We start from the raw sequence: 18,541 nt of genomic DNA, 5'->3' as shown, positions 1-18,541 counted from the left end.
AAAAAAAAAGACACGATTGCGGTATGGCAAATACAAAAGAGCTCTGGTATATTGGGCCACCTGCCGTTTGTTCCCTAAATGTTACAATCTTTTATACAGTGCATTAAAGTTTTCCTAAGTTGGTCCAAAGTTTATCTCAATTATTTGAAAAATCTCGTATAAAACTACATTTGCCGTCAATCTTGTCTTCAAGTGTCTTTAGTAAAATTTAATGATGCATATTTTTGTGATATATTTTAACCCATTATTTTTCACCCGTGTGGGTCGTTTTGACCCTTGTTTGGGTCAAATCAGGTGGTAGTTGAAATTTTTTTAGTTATAGTTTTTTCTTCAACAAATCTTCGGTAAAACCCAATCATATTTTCTGTTCTTATTTCAAGCAATGAACAGATGAAATATTCATGTTTTTTTGGTTTTTTTTTTTTAACGTTTCGAAGTTGTCATTTGGAATTTTTTTGAAGGCTTCTAGAATTCTTCGCAACTTTTAGCGATTTTTTCATATTTTTAGATATTGCGGAATATTCTGACATTTTCTTTATTTTATTTTTTACGAATATTTCATGATCCAAAGATGTCATAGTTAACTAAAGCTCGCAAAAAGAGTACGCTACGCTTAAGATCTGAAGACTACGCTTCCATATGCAACTCGAAATTAAACTTCTAGCACCCACTTAGCTACTTGTTTACTAAAAAATATATTTTCATGCGGTAATTGATTTTAACAAACTTCTTTCAAACTAAACAGCTGTTACAATAACACACCGAACAAATATTAAACAAAAAAAAAACAAAAAACACGAAAAAGATTATCAAAAAACTTTGCGCATAATTGAGCAAAAATAAGAACAACAATATACAAAAGCCATTAAATAGAGAAGTGGCAGGACCACCCCAGAGGCAGCAGCAAGCAATTCACTTTCTTTCGCGGCTATAATAGCCAAAAATGAGAGTATTTAACAACTTGAAGGCCAGTTGCTTGTAAACTTCACATCGAAGCATGTTTTGCTTGGAATAACAATTTTCTGGTGCTTTCTTGGTGGCGTGCATTGCGGCGTGCACGCGGGCATTCGCTGCTGCTCCTGGCGGCAGTCATGGCTTTTCGCCATTCTTCAACATAGTAATTTAATTGAAAAGTTGAGATTGCAACAGCAGTTCCTAGCAGCAGCAACTACTAAAAAGTGCCAAGAAGGCGCTGAATAGAGTGGCTGCAACAGTGGCAGGTGGCAAATTGTTGTCGCCTTTAACCTTTAAGCTGGCTGGCTGCTGCAGCTCTTTCTTGGCATCGTCGGTGACTTGCTGTAAATTTTCGCATTATTGGCTGCCTGCTGTGCCTTCAGCGAGAGTCTAAATATAGCTGGGAGCATTTGTAAGGTTAACACCTTGGTTGTCTTATGGCTATGTGCTGTGTGTGCGGGTGTGTGCGTGTGGATGTGGAGGAGAGTTTTCTCTTTGTGGCAAAGGCGAAAGGTGTCACGCAACGCACCGACATTAATGCACAAATTTAACATCCACAAATTGTAAGCGCAAATTGGGATTTAAATCGTAATTACCAACGGATATTGTTATATTTTTATATCAAACAAATTGCACCATTTTAAATTTCATAAACGCAGTCGAATTTTAAGGCACAAAAGTACATCACATCTTTCTGCCAGAGATAAAAGTTATTTTTAGATGGGTTAGCAGTGTAATAAACTATTCGTAAATTTTTATATGAACATTGAAGTCGCTTGTAACTTTTCTTTGTTATTTTTCAGGTAGTGATAATGAAATTAAAAGGTTCTTACAATCAATCGTATAATTTTTCAAGATTTTCCTTGATTTTCTCGGGATTTTGTGGGACTGATCAGGATTTTTACGGCACATTTCGGTACTTTCGGGGTTTCCTTTTGAAATTTTAATTTTTCAATTTTTTTTATTTTTCATATTTTTTTTCCATCCTGGAAATTTTTGAGGTTTTTTTTTAACAGTTTTTGGGGGCTATTTGGAAATGTTTTGGGGATTTTCGCATTTAGTTGTTCAGTATTTTCGAATTTTTCCCGGTATTCCGAGATGCTTTCGAATCTTTCCGTTTTTTTACTCCTCGGGTATTTTCGAGACTCTTCGGAATAATTTACGTTTTAGATGCCAGAATTTCCTAAGGATCTTTTGAGGATGTTTTAGGATGTTTCATTGGAGGTTTATTTTTGTTTTTTACCTTAAAAATAAAGTCAAAAATAATCGGTATTTTGGCTCAAAATAATAAAAATCAATGATACTTAAGACTGTTTGCTTTTTTTTACAAAACGCATGATTTTAGCTTTCTGCATAACTTTTGTGATTTTTTTGTCGGGTCTGTAATACAGATTTCTTTCAGTTCGACTAAAAATTTAAAACTTTAGTTCAAAGTTGTTAGGACGTTGTTTTAAGATCTTATTGGGGCTAAGTAATGTAAAACCCTTCAGTATGGGAAAAGCTCGCGAAGTCTGGCCGGTATAAACGTCATAGCTCTATATTCTAATCCGATTTAGATTCCAGAGGGTTTACATATATACTCTAAATTTTCAGCAGAAAAAATATGTACTTCTATTTCCATGGTCGAGCTACAAACAAGTTATTAAAATTTCCCTTGTGTTTGGAAAGGGTCACAAAGCGCGACGTAGAATACTGCCATGCCGGAAAGCGTTAGTGTTAATGACCACTGGGTGCATTGGCTGGGGAAAATGCACCAGTGGAGGTGAACTTCTAAACTACAATTTCAGTTGACTGCACTGGCTTTCAATTGAGGACGGATGTCGAAAGCAGCACCTGCTCTGCTCGCGGCTAAAGGATGTGCTGAGGATGTGAAGCGACCCACCCCACATTGATTACTCGTAACTGCAGCAACGTGGCGCTGAGGCATACGCGCTGCCGCGTTTCCTACAGCGCGAGTTGAATAATGCTTCCTGCGGACTGCTGCATACCGAGGCGAATTAATTACGAGGCCGCATGAATGAGATGAGTATTTGCTGGCTGAGTTGAGTTGTATAGCTGTGTTGTTGCGCGACTATGTTGCACTGAGTAGCAGCATCTTTAAGGTGTTCAAGAGAGAAATACAAAAAATTTAGCAGTTTTTTTTAAATAGGTGTAAGACAAATGTTCGTGGGTGCTTACTTTTATCTTCTGATAAAAATTATTTTTGAACAGAATTCTTTCTTACAAAGCAACATCACTGCACAGGTCTGCCAATTTCATGTTCCACTTTTTGTGGTTATCGATAACTATGATTATATTGAATCATACTAATTATCGATCAGATTATTATCGTTATATGTATTATCGTTATCGTTATTAAATTTTTACAGTTGTTGTTGGAGTTAAGGTTGCTGTTATGGCAATTGTTATCGGAAAAATTAGCGATATCGAAATCGTTATCTCCGCTGTTGTCGATGTAATTGGAGTTATGGTTTTTCCACGATATCAATGTTCATATTTATCGCTTAACTCATCGTAGATGCCAGATTCCATAAAATTGTCGACATGGAAAAAGTTATATGTACACATAAAAAATAGATAACTCGGGAACAAGCAATAAAACTGGATGCTTCTGTTGCAACATTTGCCGGTACAACGGCAATATTAATAGCATATGCAACAGAGCACACCACAATAGTACCGAGCTCAACTCAGCACAGGCAGGTGCACAATAAAAGCGCATTCCGCTTGCCTCACATTGACAGCGCGACTACATGCGGGCCATCCATCTCATCACCCCTTTCCAGCAAAATATGGACCTACTCGATGCTACTCGTTGAAATAGTGAAGTTTTTCTCCCCCCGCAGGTGGTGGTACGAGGCAAGCGGATGCACAACTGGGTCGCGGTTGCCCGACTATAACTGAGGAGAATTTGTGCAATCTGCGAAGGCAATTCCTGCTCCACACCACACCACACCACACAGCAACAAATATTAGTTGCTGGATGTAGTCATACATTTATAGCTTATTGTATTTGTTTTGCCGACATTGGATAGTCGTTTTGTAAAAGCAACACTGCTTTGGGGGGAGGGGGGATATGGTGTTTGCGAAAACGGCGATAGGTGTCTGTGCAGTGCAGTGTGCATGAAACGCTCGCTTACGCTTCGATTAGACAGTGGCGCAGAAGTGTGGTGGCGAGTATGCTGATGCTACTCTCACTGTTGGTGCTGATGATGATGGCGGCGTTGTTGTGCTGACATTGATGATGGATGGTCGTGTTGCATGTGTGGTGGTTGCACGCAAGCAAAGCAAATTTGGTATACAGAGTTAGTAGCTCTTTGACTTGTTGCGCTGGCATTCGAGATAGTAAATATCCATATTTTTCGTGGTTCTCTGGCACTCAAGCCAACAACAACAATGTCGCATGTTGCTGTTACCTACCAGCATGTCGCATGTTGCTGAGTTCGCATGGATTGCAGTGGCAAGAATTATAGAGTAAAATGAAAATAAAATCCAGGTACAAAATTCGCGAATGCTTAATAAATGAATGTTTGAGATGTGAAAATGATTTATTGCACCACATTGTATTTCGCTGGCAGCATTTGTTGTTGCTCTGTATAAAATATATATGTATATGCACACTGCATATGTTGGTAGCTGAATGAAATGTTGGGCTTAAAAGTTTTCTTCCCGCAGAACTCTGATCTAAGTATCCCAAAGTCAAATATTCTTGCTCTGAAAATCACCTGACTCCACTCTCAGATATCTGCCTGCAAAGACCTTGATTCACCTTTCGCCCATATTACACAGTATTGAGTAACTTACATTTTTAGAATTTGTCAATTAAAATTAATTAAAATAATAGATGCTTTCCATTTCCAGACAACCGGTCAGGTACGAGCATGATTTTTAATTTCGACCAAACACAAATACATTGCTTGTTGGTCCAAATAATGAGACACGTATTTTTTTCTTTTGGCTCGGAAAAATTTTTCGGCCGAATTAAACGCGATTTTGTTTTTCAGGCAAAAATCGATTATTCGAATTGACAGTGAGAATGTTTTTTTCAAATGCCCATAACTTTGTCAAATTATTTAATAGATTCCAACAATGTTTTTTCTCTAATGTCAGTAATTCTTGTCACTTCAAGATAGAATGATATAATTATTGATTTTCATTACTTAAAATTTTTTATTTAACAATAAACAAAAAAGTGCAATTTTTTTTTAAATTTAATTTCTCAAAAAGTGTATTTTTTTTTTTCTCAAACTTTTTTACCGGGAAAGAGACGCTTTGAACTACAATCAACCCAAATCTCTAATAGCGAAGATTTGTTTTTTCTGAGTTATGATTTTGTATAGAAAATATACGTTTTTGTGGTACATACTACAATATTCTTATATTGTTTTACTAAATAGAAGATATGTATGCAATATACCAGCAAAAAGTACAGCCGTGAGCATTTTTTGTGTATCAAATAGATATTAGAACACACTTTCCACCACACAGTTTCGATTATAAAAAGCGGGAAAATGTGATTTTGTATTACATAGGACATACATATTTCATTTTAATTATTTAATTAATAAACAATAAATATGTACGACGTTAAATTATTCCTATCCACCCTTGAGGTTTTCAGTATTACATTTTTATTTTGTTTTGTTTTTTTAGCGAAAAATATTTAATGTAAGCTTTGATATTTAAATAAGTAAATATGTATACCAACAATGCGATAATGAGATGTAGAATTATTACAAATTAATTTTGCTACTTCTGCATGACCTGTTGGCTATGTGCATACTAATAGGGATGTTGCGAATATTTGCATTCACATTCGCTTATGCTAATTTCATTCACATCGCGTTGATTTGGCTCCAAGTCTGTGTAATCAGGATGGTTAAAATAATTAGCGTTTAGCTTCACGCGCTAAAAGGTTGAGTAGTATAAGAAGCAACATTGGTTATGCTTCAATACGTTCTGCTAAAAGGACCTAGCAGGAATTTTATATGCCTCGAGCAAAAGCGATGGCTTGGGTGTAGAATTTGGACACAAAATATAATATCAAGGCCGAATTGAAGGCCTATTTTAATAAAAAAAAACGAGCACCCTTCGATGGAAACCCGCTCAATCTGGCTCGCAAATATTTGTGCGCTGCACTCGCTAGCGTACCTAGTGGGCCAATATATATGACATTCGTAACATCCCTAGTGCATATGCATACATACAAACATACATACATGTGTATAAATGTAATATGTAAATTCATATACACGCAACTGGCTTTGTGTATGCGATTTTCAGTATGTATGTACACTCAACGTCATTCAACATAATATCACTTAATTGATTTCATAATCACATGCAGCAGTTAATTGTGGCTTTACCGCTCAACCGTCCATTCAAAGAGCGAAGAAGAGGAGCAAATAAACAGACGACACATCGGCAGAACTGCACTGAGGCTGACTGACTCGCCTGTCAAAACACAAACCGCTGCACTCATATTTTTTATACTTTTCCGCTGCGAGTTTTAATATTTTAATTTTAATTAAAATTTTTTACACTTCGTTACTGAAAAATTTAATATTTATTATCATTTATTTGTACATGTTTTACTTTATTAAAAAAAAAAAGTATGAAAAAACAAATGAAATTACCCATAAATCATTTTGCTGGAATTAATGTAGTTTTACATAAGTATTGATTGTACACAGGAAAAAAGGGCAATTCAGTAATGCGCAACAGCTGAGGCAACAAATTTCAAATGGTAAGACAGTCGTTGCCGTATTTATAATAGTCAGCTATGCATGGGTAAGTGTGTGTGTGGGCCAATATTTTGTAAAATTCCGTAGGTTTGCTTTCTTCGCTTCACATACATGTACATTAGACTGCATCACTCCCCATGCAAAAAAAAAATCGGTACTATTTTTCCATTGGAATTATAAAATCTATTATATTTTAAGTCGTCCACCAAAATATTTCAGAAAAATATTAAGATTTAAGTGAGCTGGACCGATTTGAAAATACCAATCCAAAAATGGAGTTTTTTATGAATAAAAATAGTTTCTTAAAGATTTTTTTTTTAAAAAATCACCTCAAATGACAAAACGGTTTAAGCTTAAAATATTTGCATAAAAATATTTAAAAAAATAAAAAAAAAAGATTTTGAACGGAATCGTAATGATGAAATTTTTTATGCTGTTTTTTGACTTTTTTCAAAGATTGGTATGGGAAAAACTTGAATAACTGAACCTAAACTCTTCCGATTTAGACTTAGGAGGTTTCATTGGAAAGGTATTTTCTCACCCTTTTTATTTCTTTGCTCATAAACCCATTCAAAGGATGGAAGAGAAAGGTAGGATGAACGAACGTCATTCAAAGTTGAATTAAGATGTTTTGGTATTCGAAAAAACAAGATGGGACACGAATGACGTTTTTTTGGCCAGAAATAAAAACAGTGTAAAAATACCTTTCTACAGAGATCCATAAGTCCAAATCAGAACGCTTTTGGCCCAGTCATTCAAGTTTTTCGTAAACCAATCTTTGAAAAAGTAAAAAAAAAAACAGCATCAAAAATCTAATTCTTACGATTCCGTTGAAAAGATTTTTAAAAATTTTTATGCAGATTTTTTAAGCTTTATCTAATTTGTCAGTTGAGGGGACCTTTTTCAAAAATTTCTTTAAGAAACTATTTTTATTCATAAAAAACTTCATTTGTGGAGGTAATTTTAAATCGGTCCAGCTCGCTTAAATCTTAATATTTTTCCGAAATATTTTAGTGGACGTCTTAAAATATAATCCATTTTGTAATCCCGACGGAAAAACAGCAACTTTTTTTGGTGATGCAGTCTAATGTGCATACATACATGTATGTATGTTTGTGCGCATTGCTACTACTCCGAAACTACAGCATTAATATTTCAGGCATTTGCATTTTAATGAATTTCATTTATAATTCAAAAACAATTTCCGCAATGAATTTTCAACTTACATATGTACATATATCCATTTACTCAATTAAATTCCAAACTGAATTGCATTATTTCGAACTATCAAATTACGGCCTGAAATGTACCTACAAACATATGTATTTATGTATTTACATATCTATGAATGTATGTGTGTAAATATTTGCGAATATCCTGTTATAGCTAATTTTAGGCGTTGATTTGAACTCACTGGCTGCTTTTAAGTAGGAATTATTAGCATAATTTGTGTGTTTGTGTAGAGCTGTGCCTAATGTCTGCAAAAGTCCTCGAGTTTGATTCCGTCGAAAGGCAAAGATCCTTAGTGTGTAGATGAGCGACTTGAAGATTTACATGTGAAATATGTACATCTGTATCCGCTTGTATTGCTTTGACTTAAATTTAACCTTATCAGGGTGAACTGACAAGAAATTAAATTGTCCCTCATAGGCAAATATGCAAAGATTGCATTACTTTTTCCATTTTTACTATGGGAGTATATCCGTCACCCTTACGACAGAAGCATGAATGTGAAAATTTTTCAGTTTGGAACTATTGGGTTGACTTGATTAGTAGTTGGAAGGCTCTATGGTATACCAAAACGCAGAATAATCTGCGCACGCGGAAACCACATATTATACTATTTCAATTGCATATATGCGGAAATAAGTCTTGTAAAAATCTTTCAAACTTGATTTCCCAAAATTTTAGTTTTTACACATTCATGTTTCTTGCAAATTGGCGACGATATGTAAGTTCAAAACTTTAAAGCTGTTTTTCTCGAGTTTAGCTTTTTTCAGTTGTGACTCTATTGAAGTGAAGCACATCGCCTGATATCCGTCTATAAACCAAAAAACAATCATTCAGAGACGAAAATGCTTAGTTCAATGACTGCTTACAATATAGCATAGAGAAAGGCGACTTTTTATGAAAGGTTTCTAGAAAACAGTGATCCACAAGGAATTGACGATGTAACCACGCAAAATTAGCCTAGTGCACGCTTATGAAATGTTGGAAAATGATCATTCATATCCTCCTATTTTGAAATGGCTGAAACAGGAGACGCAATGAGAAGGCACATACTTTTCTTGTTTTTGAGTTTTATGTTTCAAAACAAACTCTCGATAATCCTTCCAAAAATCATAGGCCGCTACTACTTTTGTTCTCCACGTTTTGCAAAACAAGTAAATACTGGTATTGACTTTGGCACTTTACCGTAATTTCATCAGTTTTTATTGTTCCGGCTAGTGAACGAAACCTACATAGTTTCAGTCGGAATAAAACGGTCTTTGAAGCTATAACTAGGACAAACATTTTGTAAGCAAGAAAATTGTGATGAAGTGCTTTCAAACTGAAAATAATAGCATAAATACATCAGTTTAAAGTTTTTCCGGAATTTTTCTTTTGATATTTTTTGGCCACATAACCATAGGGTAGAGGTATAGCTGCTATTGCAGGTTTCACCACATCTCATCTCATCCGACTTCTTCTAACCACTGAGATAAGTTTCGCCATGTGAACTGTTGTTGTTTTTTCCACTACTATTTTGTTTAAATTATCCTTGCTTTTACACAAAAATTTGTATAAGAAAACCCCACCTGAAGCCCCTTGATATGAAAAGTTTTACCGAATAATTTCCATTTGCGCATAATATAAATATATAAATTGTTAAGTCTGATAAGTGATGCCGAAATGCCACAAAGGAATATGAATAAGTTGAGCGTTTTAGGGTGTTAGCTAGAAAATGTTTAAACACAGTTGCGACCTAAACTATGTAGATCACACTGAGAAAAATATTTAGTTACGTCAATTAAATATGTTTCTCTCAATGCACGATTTAGTATAGTTATGGATTGAGATAAATACCATATATACTTATGTGACTTTTTTTTGGGATCGCCGAGAAAGAAGTGAGCTAGAAATATTTCTCTCAACACATGATTTGCTAAATTCAACTAAATACGATAACTATAAGCAAATTATTTGTTGAAAGAAATATATTTTTAGCTGACTTTTTTCTGGGTGTGCACTAGCGTGGGCCGAAAATCCGCCTTTTTTTAGAATTTTGATTGGTAATAGCAAATATATGATTCATTGTGCTTTAAAAAAAAAAAATTGTGTGAGATTTGGAATTTTTTGGTCAATATCCTAGGCTCGCCCAAGTCCATCAAAGTTCAATAGAAATGAATTAATACGTTTTTTTATTAAAATTGCAATAATTTTCGAAAGTATTAGTCCTACATAATTTAGTATATGGATCTTTTTTGTGGAGAATCGAAGTTAGCTAAGAAACAAAAATTTTTTAGTACGTGAAATATTTTTTTGCTGTGTTGTGAAATACATTTTTTACGTGCTTAGTACGTCCAGTAAGTATGCAAAATTTCAGTTTGCTCAAAACACAGCCAAACTAAAACAGATAAAACTACTTATTGCCGAAATTCGACATTGAATAAAATTCCATAAAAATATTTGTTTTTTTAATATTAAGCATATAGAAATCACCTGTGTTTCTCTTGTTATTTAATTACAGGTCTATTCTGCGTTAGTATTCAATAAAAATTTTGTAACCGGTAAATAAAGTGCCTGGCAATTTTAAACCCTTTTCCCGTTCTGTGCAGTCTTGTAAGCGGTAAATTTTGTTGCCATTTCGTTAGCTGATAACAAACTATATATTCCACAATTCTTCATAGCTGAATTGCTGAATATTTAAACTGCATTACCAATGCATTACCTAGAATCGCGGTGACAAGAACTGGTAACATTTTTTGGTAATACAATTTTCCGGTTACAAAATCTTCGGTAACGTACAGAATAGACCTGTTTAAGTTAAAATAATTTATGTTTCAGTAGTAAGGCGAATTAAGTACTAATAGGCGAATTTAGGAGCCGAGAGTTAGATTTTTTTCAGGGAGAAGTGACTTAAATGGTGTTCGTAAGCGTTTAAGGAAAACGGTTCCAATGTAACGGTACTTTGCACGCGTTATTAAGAATTCAAAATTAATTATTCAAAAGAATTTTTCTGTGCAGAACGAGAAAGTTACTGTCCTTCACATATGGATGTTACCAGAGAGACCATAGATCTGAGATCAGGCAAAGAAATTAATAAATTTGTGATAAATGGCGCTTGAAATAATTTTATAGAAATTGAAAAAGATTATCTTTAGATGTTTCGAGCGAATTAGTTATTTGATTTTCTAGTGAAAGAAAATTCGATAGCCATCCGATATATGTATGCTTAAGTTCATAAATAAAATTTCACTCCAAAATATTTATCATAGAATATGCAACGTCAAATGAATATCAAAAAATTAAAGATGTATTGAAAAGTCTGAAGAATTAAAATTTTTTTTTTTATCACAAAGACTTATGGCCTTATTCATAAAAAATAAAACATATTTAGGGGCTCTATAAAGTGATATTTTCATATAAATTTTCGTTCTATAAAGCAACTAAAGTCTTGTTTAAATATTGATTATGAATTTGGGTGTTTGGAGATTATACAACCAATTTTGTAATTTTGCTTATAATTGGATGATATGTATATACATTTTTTTTTAATGTCAAGTATTTTTTCACGCATAAATTCTTCATTTAATCGATTTTACTTGGTTCAGTTTGCACTCAATGCTTAAATGTGTAAAAAATGATTTTTAGTGAATGTGTTAATAAGAAACAGGTCTTTTTTTTAATAAAATTTCATGTTATTTAGTGTTAAACCTGTAATATTAAAAATGACGAAAAATCTAAGTGAGAGCGTGCGATATAATTTTAAATTTGAGTCCTATGTATATTGATCCATGATGATAGAATTATTGTATGTTGCTACGAGTATAATTGCAGTTAAGTGAAAGTGAAAGTAAATGACTTTTCTGCCGTGTGTGTGTGCATTATTTTTACGTATGTATATGATTTGAATTGTTTGTGGGGCATGCCACATACACAAGCACATGTAAAAGTGATCGATCAAATGTGAAAGTGAAAATATCGAATATAAGGATTTCATCTTACATTGCAATGAATTAGAAACGCGTAAAGTTGCTGATGAGCGTGGAAGCAACATGGCGCTCAACCGGCGGTGTTTCTTCTTTCTCAGCGGTGAACTCTGCAAATACCTTGGCTGCCGCTGCTGCAGGTGCTGCTACTACTACTTTGTGGTGGAACTCTTCTTCGTGCACTGCTGTCAGCATTGCCACAGCAACAAAAACAACAGCAACACCACCGTCCACCACTCGCAGTCAGAGAGTGGCGCAATTTGTTGGCTGTTGGTCGGGCTGCTTGCTTTGGGTTTTGGTGTTTAGTTGGTGGTTTTTTTTTTTTGTTTAAGCGAGTCAGTCAGTAATTTTTTCTTTCCTTTTCCTTTTCCTTTTCCACATTCACTTTTTGCAATTGGTTAAGTATTTAATTTTTGATTTCACATGCAGTGTGGTAATTTGCATTGGTTGCGGACGCTGCTGCGCTGAAAAGTGCTAATTGCAAGTTGATGCTCGGGGTTTTTTGTTTGTAATTGTTGTTTACGGTGAGAGATTGGAAAGTTAAAGTTTTTATAGTTTTTGTGCTTTTAGTTATTTTATTTATTTTTTGATTTGGTTCTTTTTGTTTGTGGGTTTCACGTTGTTAACTGTGCTTGTCTGTTTTCGGAAGTCGTAGTTTTTCGTTTCTCTATTTGGATTTGAAAAGGTGGTAGGTAGTTATTTTTATACGTGGTTACCTCACCAGCGGAAATTGTTCTTATATGCAATTTTTTGTTATCATTGTATATTAATGTTGTTTTGAATATATATTAAACTGCAGATTTTTGGTTCTCAAATAATGAAATCGCCTCCTTTTCCAAAATTTGGCTTAAAAATGCATTCGAACCGCGATAAATTTTACTTAAACTTTGCCTACTGTTCGATGCTCCTAGGGAGGCTCCGAACAGAGTACCAAAGGAGCATATCTGCCGGAGAAAAGTGCATTCTCCATATATATGAAAAATGTGCGCCTTTAGGACTCCTTGAATGAGTGATTTCGAGATACCAGAAAGATCCTTCAGATAATCCGCAAAGACTCCATGCGGACTGTTTTGGGCAGTGCTCCGATAATAGACCAAAATGCTCCTTATTTAATGTATGTATATAATTTATATATTTAATTCAAAATTTTAATACTTTTTTAATTTAAAAAAAAAAAACGTTTAATTAAAGAAAATGATTTAACATATTAAATATTCAGTAAAAAAAAGAAAAAAGTAATTTTTTACGCGTTATTGCTTACGTTCAAATGCATTCACAAATTCCATTACGACTTTTTTTGCGGTATCCCCCTTCCAAGAGCATTCCGAAGCCACAACCCCTTCTTTATTTAATTTGAATTGATTGAATTTTCATCTTATAAATTAGATACAAAGAAAAGAAAACAAGATAACAAAAAAACTTTGACTACCTTTTCGCTCCATATACGGAGCGCTCCGGAAGCACTCATTCGAAACGTTACTGTGGTAGCCTTTTTCACTCCATATTTGGAGCTAAGTAGAAACCTTATTTACCTGGAGTAGGAAACCTTCAAGAATGCAAGCAAATCAGAGCTTAGTGAAATGCCGTTGGATGATATTCGTCGCAACATTTCGCCCCGTAAAACAGAACCGAAAAGAAATTCGCATCTGCTGAATGAAAAATAAAAATACAATAATACAGAAGCTAAAAGATGAATTGCCAAAATATTTCCGATTCGGCTTCTTACGGAAAAATGAAAAATAAATCTATTATAGCCGAATTTCGTCAGATGAACTTCGTTGCCGCTTTGGTTGCGTGCCATCTCGTATATTACAATGCGTTTAAATTTTGACGAAGTTCGCTCAGCGATTTGATTCTGGTTTTAACTTTTAGGTTCGCCGCGTCAGGCAAATTAATGAAAACAGCATTTGGGCGTAACTGCGTAGGCTGGAGAAATATTTAAGATACGTGCATCGGTACTTCGTCGCTTAGCAGCTTAACTGAGTGACGATTCTAGACTAAAATCGAAGAAAAGGGTAGCATAGGGGCAGAAAAACCCGGCCATATAACCTTTACTACTGTAAGGAAGGCCACTAAAAATTTTGTCAAAAACTTAACCAATTTCGAACAAAAATCAAATAATTCAATACATATCTGGATTTTAATCGCTCGTAGCGACAAATGTAGTATCAATTAGAGGCAGGAGCCGATGGAGCACTTCCTATTTAATTAAAATTTTTTGACAAAGTTGGAATGTTTAGATATTGTTTTGTTTGGAAAGCTTTGCCTAAATGCTTTTCTTAATTGATTTATTTTTAAACCACTAAGTATCAGTTTTTATTTACGTTCTGCAGATTAGGTTAATATTTTTGTATATATTTTTAAATTTATACTTTACCACTATTTTTTATAACGACTTTTAATGGAATTTTTCTCGTTTAGCTCATAGAGTTTGCACACCGTTTTATACCTTGCGAATATTGAGAGTTATGTTTTTTTTTTCATTTTCATTTAAATTTTTGTTTTATTTAGTTTCATGTTTTATTGTATTGTTGCCTTATTATACATACAACTCCGTTTTATAACAAAATTCCGTCTTGTCATTCTTAAAAATGTTTTTTGCGAAACCGCTAGCTTTTAGTTTTTTTTTGGAATCAGCTTTTGCACATGTAGATCACAATTAAAAAATGAATTATTAATGCAAAGAATATGCTTAATTTTGTGATTTGGGAAACGTGTGTGTTTAGTACAAAAAAAAAAAAAATATTTTTGTGAAAAACCTAACCAAAGTACCTATGCGCTTAGTTTAAAAGAAAAGCAGGATGTGTGAGCGTTAGCGATAGAGTTGCTGCAAATGTGTATAAAAAACCCGCTCTGATCACCGCTGCCCAGCTGCCACAGCTGCCGAGCCTCAACTGTGCGTTTTTGCCCAGCTCAGCTGGCGAGTGCATAGCTATTCGCACAAGACTGTTTTATCTAAACACCACTTAGCGTACTTAAGTTCAACTAGAATACCCCCGTCCGGTGCCAGCGCTACGCCCATGGACTACAACGAGGGCCAATGAGTGAACTCTTGCTGCCCCGAGTAGCGTAAATAAGATCAGCATGGCAGCAAAGAGCGTAACGTTTGACTTCCGAATTTGACTTGGACTTCGGACATAGACGAGCCGTACCGATTCGGCGTCGGCAATGTATTCGTGTGCTAAAGATAACTAAATTGGTGGGGGCGGTGGCGGTGGCGGCAGTAGCTGCGACGTCAACGTCGATTAATGGGGCAGCGGCAGCGGCAGCAGCGAGTGTTGATGCAACATTCGCTGACATTGTCGGATGCAGTAAAAGGGGTGCAGCTAGAAACGTTACACTATTTATTTATAGGTCGAACCGTGACACAACGCTCGAGCAAGCGAACGAATGAAGCGCAACGCGACGGACAAGTGTGTGCGATTTTAAGTCGTCGCAACGACTGCTCGTCGGAGCGGTTATCTGTGAGATTACTCGTGTTTGCGTAGCTGCGTACCGCACCCATTTCAGTGAGGCTGAGAACGGTGGCGCGAATGCACAACCGATGCAATGAGCGATAGTAGAAAAATGCAATTTTTTTGATCTTTTGTAAAATGTAAATTGTGAGACCAAAATATTAGAATTGTTTTTTCTTTTCTTATTTATTATGAACTTAAAAAAAAATCCTAAAAAAGCGATCCTTTATTTCCGTTGTCCATTTGTGTCCGTTTTATTTTTATAAGAATCTGTTTTCCTATGCGAATGGTTATGTATTATTGTATAAACAATTATTTGTGCAAGAGTTCAAAGTCTTAAAAAAAATTTAGTTCATACAATAGCACACAAATTTTTTTTTTTTTTGAATTTCCCAGTTCCTGCTATCCATTTTTCTCTTCGATAATTTGCTTTATTTTTAACAAGTTTATTTTTCACACGAAGGTTCTACAAATTTTTAAATTTCACAACCAAAAGTTTTTTTTTTTATTTTGAATATAATTTTTTTTTTATTTCATCAAATAAAATTAATTTTTGCTTTAAGCACACGCAATGGCGGTGATTCATTGCTGCTTTAATATTTTAAATTTTTCTTTTATTAATTTTCTTTTCTCAGTAGTTCTTGCGCTACACAATCCCGAGCAATTTCCTTTAAAATCTCACTTACTTTAACGGCTTAACACATTAATTTTTGTATTTGTATTACTTATAAGTGTTGTTGGTTATTTTGATTTAAGTAAGCACTTTGTTTTTGTATGTATTAGTGTAAGTATATGCCCAGTTAGCTTCAGCTTGTAAGCGCCGCCAACTACACCGTTGCGTGGGAAATTATAAACTGAATCCTCGTTGGTCCAGTAAGTCTTCAGCTGCTTTGCTCTGCTTCGCTTCGCATGGCCAACACACTAGATTTAGTGCGATGCCAGTAGCAGCTTGGGAAGGGGATGGATGGACGCCCAAAAGGCAGCAGCAGCATCCGCAGCAGAAACCGCTGCGCTCGCATTACTGCAGCTCGTTCGTTCGTTCGTTCGTCTGTTTTGTTTCGCTCGCTCATCGGTTCATTTCAAGTTCGTCCTTTTTGTACGAACGTGCTGCCCTTGGTGTTGCCCTCACCGCGGTAGCCACACATCTTCGTCCTTAAACTGTTATCATCGCCGTTGTCACGAGTCGTTCGTTATCTTTCGGCTTTCGATTGTGTTTCTTTTGTTGGTTACAAGCTGAAGCAACACGTTGGCAGCAAATGAGCGCGAATGCTCTTTGCGTTACACGCGCGCTCTTTGCTTTTTATTCCGCGCTGGCAATGCCTGCCACCCTCACCAACAACTTATTCACTCAATCGGCCACTCATCGGAGTGTCACTCACTCGGAAGCAATCATCCTCCAATTGTCACGTGTTGCATGCCTTTTGAGCAAAAGCTCTCCGCCTCTCCGTCCTTCGTAGATGTGTGGATATGAGTTTTATTGTTTTATTGTTTTTTGTTTTTTGCTGAGCTGATAACACCGATAGAGGCGGTGGCGATGGCGATGGCGATGGCCTTCGCTAGCTGCAGCTTCACTGTCACTGCTCGCCGTTTTCTTCTTCGCCTCATTTGCTGTTGTTGTATAAGTTCATTTTTTGTTACTCATTGTTGTTCTTGTTGTTTAAGGTGTGGTAAGTGGGTGTGTTGTTTGCATACACTTTGTATGTACATATCTCTCTACACATACTCGCACACACAACTAAGCACTTCACAGTGTTTGTATGTGTGTGTGTGTGTGTGTGTGTGTGGCGGTGCTGATTTTTTTGCATGAATGTACGAGTACTATGCCCGTTGAAGTTGTTTTGGCAAGAGTTTTTGTAAACATTGAGCTTCCATGGACTGCGCTAGCTGTTCGGAGTTGCGCTACAACTCGAAAAGTTAGACGATGTGTGCTGGTTGGGCGAAGTTGCAAGCAATAATTGCAGTTTAAGGGATTCGTTGTGTAAATTTTGCACAAGTTATAAGTTCTCCTTTATTTACATATTCGCATTTAATAGGTTGAATTTAATCAAGAGACTTTTTAGATTGAAACCTAATTGGTTAGCATTTGAGATTTATTGGAATTAGCCTGGATTTTTTCCGAATAGTATCTTTTTATATTTCCGCCATGAAAGGACTTCTCCAAGAAATTGATTTGGTCCTTGTCATAAGCTCATCAGAAGTGAAAAAGAAATGAGAATCAAGGTGCTGAATCCTTTTGGGCAAGATTTTATGTGTACCCTGAAATAACTCCATTAATGCATATAACTGACATTGGTTGCCCATTCATCGTATCCAGATGGAATATATGCCGTTTTGTGGAAAAAGCATTTAGGCCCAAGGCAGTCAAGAAGTTCAAAAAGGCATTAGCCGACTATGTTCCTCTTTGATGTCCTGGAATTGGCATCATATTCGACTAGAAGTTGCAATCGTGCATCTATGACTCAGTTACAGAACCGACAGAAATCGCTTAACCAAATGACCAATTTGTTTACTTTGGGACTTTTAAGTCAGCAATTTCCTGTAAGAAAGCCTGGGACGATTGCTAAATTTACTCTAATTTATATCCCCCAAGTAATCATTTTGTCTGGCGTAGCCCTGGTGAGCATCGCCAATTCAGTTCTCTCATTGGTATTTTTCCACCAGCAGAGCTCTTTTATGATTTGAACCTATTGCTATGTAGGCGTCAGACCATAGTGCGATTGTGGCCGTCCTGTCTCCGGTCGATATGAGCAACTACCTACTTCGGGTTGTAATCTGATTTTTCCAATAGGCACAAACTGCAATTAAGGCTTGGTGGAAATGAATCATAAGTAAAAAAGATTTTTTTTTTTTGAATTTAATTTGAAAACTGACCGAAGAGAAAAAATAATTTTACATTTAAGTAGATGAGTAAAACCACCCATCTGTAAACCGGAAAAGCGCAATAATCAAACGAAATCAGTGCAGCTGTTTTTCATTCTCAACATTAACATGAATGGCATTACCCAACTCCGCTGTTCTCACATATCGTCTCTATTGTCTATTTTTCGTTGTTTATCCTAGTTGATTGGCTTTTTTGCGATGCTTACAGGATTCTTTGTTTACTTGACTTTCGTTCATCGCCTTAAGGACTTTACTATTTCACATGGATGGCAGCACTACGCGGGCGAGAAGAGTTCACAAGAAAAACGGAAATATG

General features: G+C 35.5%; 1 protein-coding gene across 1 annotated transcript in view; it reads right to left on the bottom strand.

Moving 5' to 3' along the window:
* Positions 1-18,541, bottom strand: part of LOC118743426 — a gene marked incomplete in the record, with an annotated part of 206,863 nt that overhangs the window by 157,364 nt on the left and 30,958 nt on the right.

Source organism: Rhagoletis pomonella, unplaced genomic scaffold (genome assembly GCF_013731165.1).
Source record: "Rhagoletis pomonella isolate Grant_MI unplaced genomic scaffold, Rhpom_1.0 Rhpom_scaffold_00007, whole genome shotgun sequence".
In the NCBI taxonomy this organism is placed as follows: domain Eukaryota; kingdom Metazoa; phylum Arthropoda; class Insecta; order Diptera; family Tephritidae; genus Rhagoletis; species Rhagoletis pomonella.
This window is presented reverse-complemented; position numbering and strand designations above follow the sequence as displayed.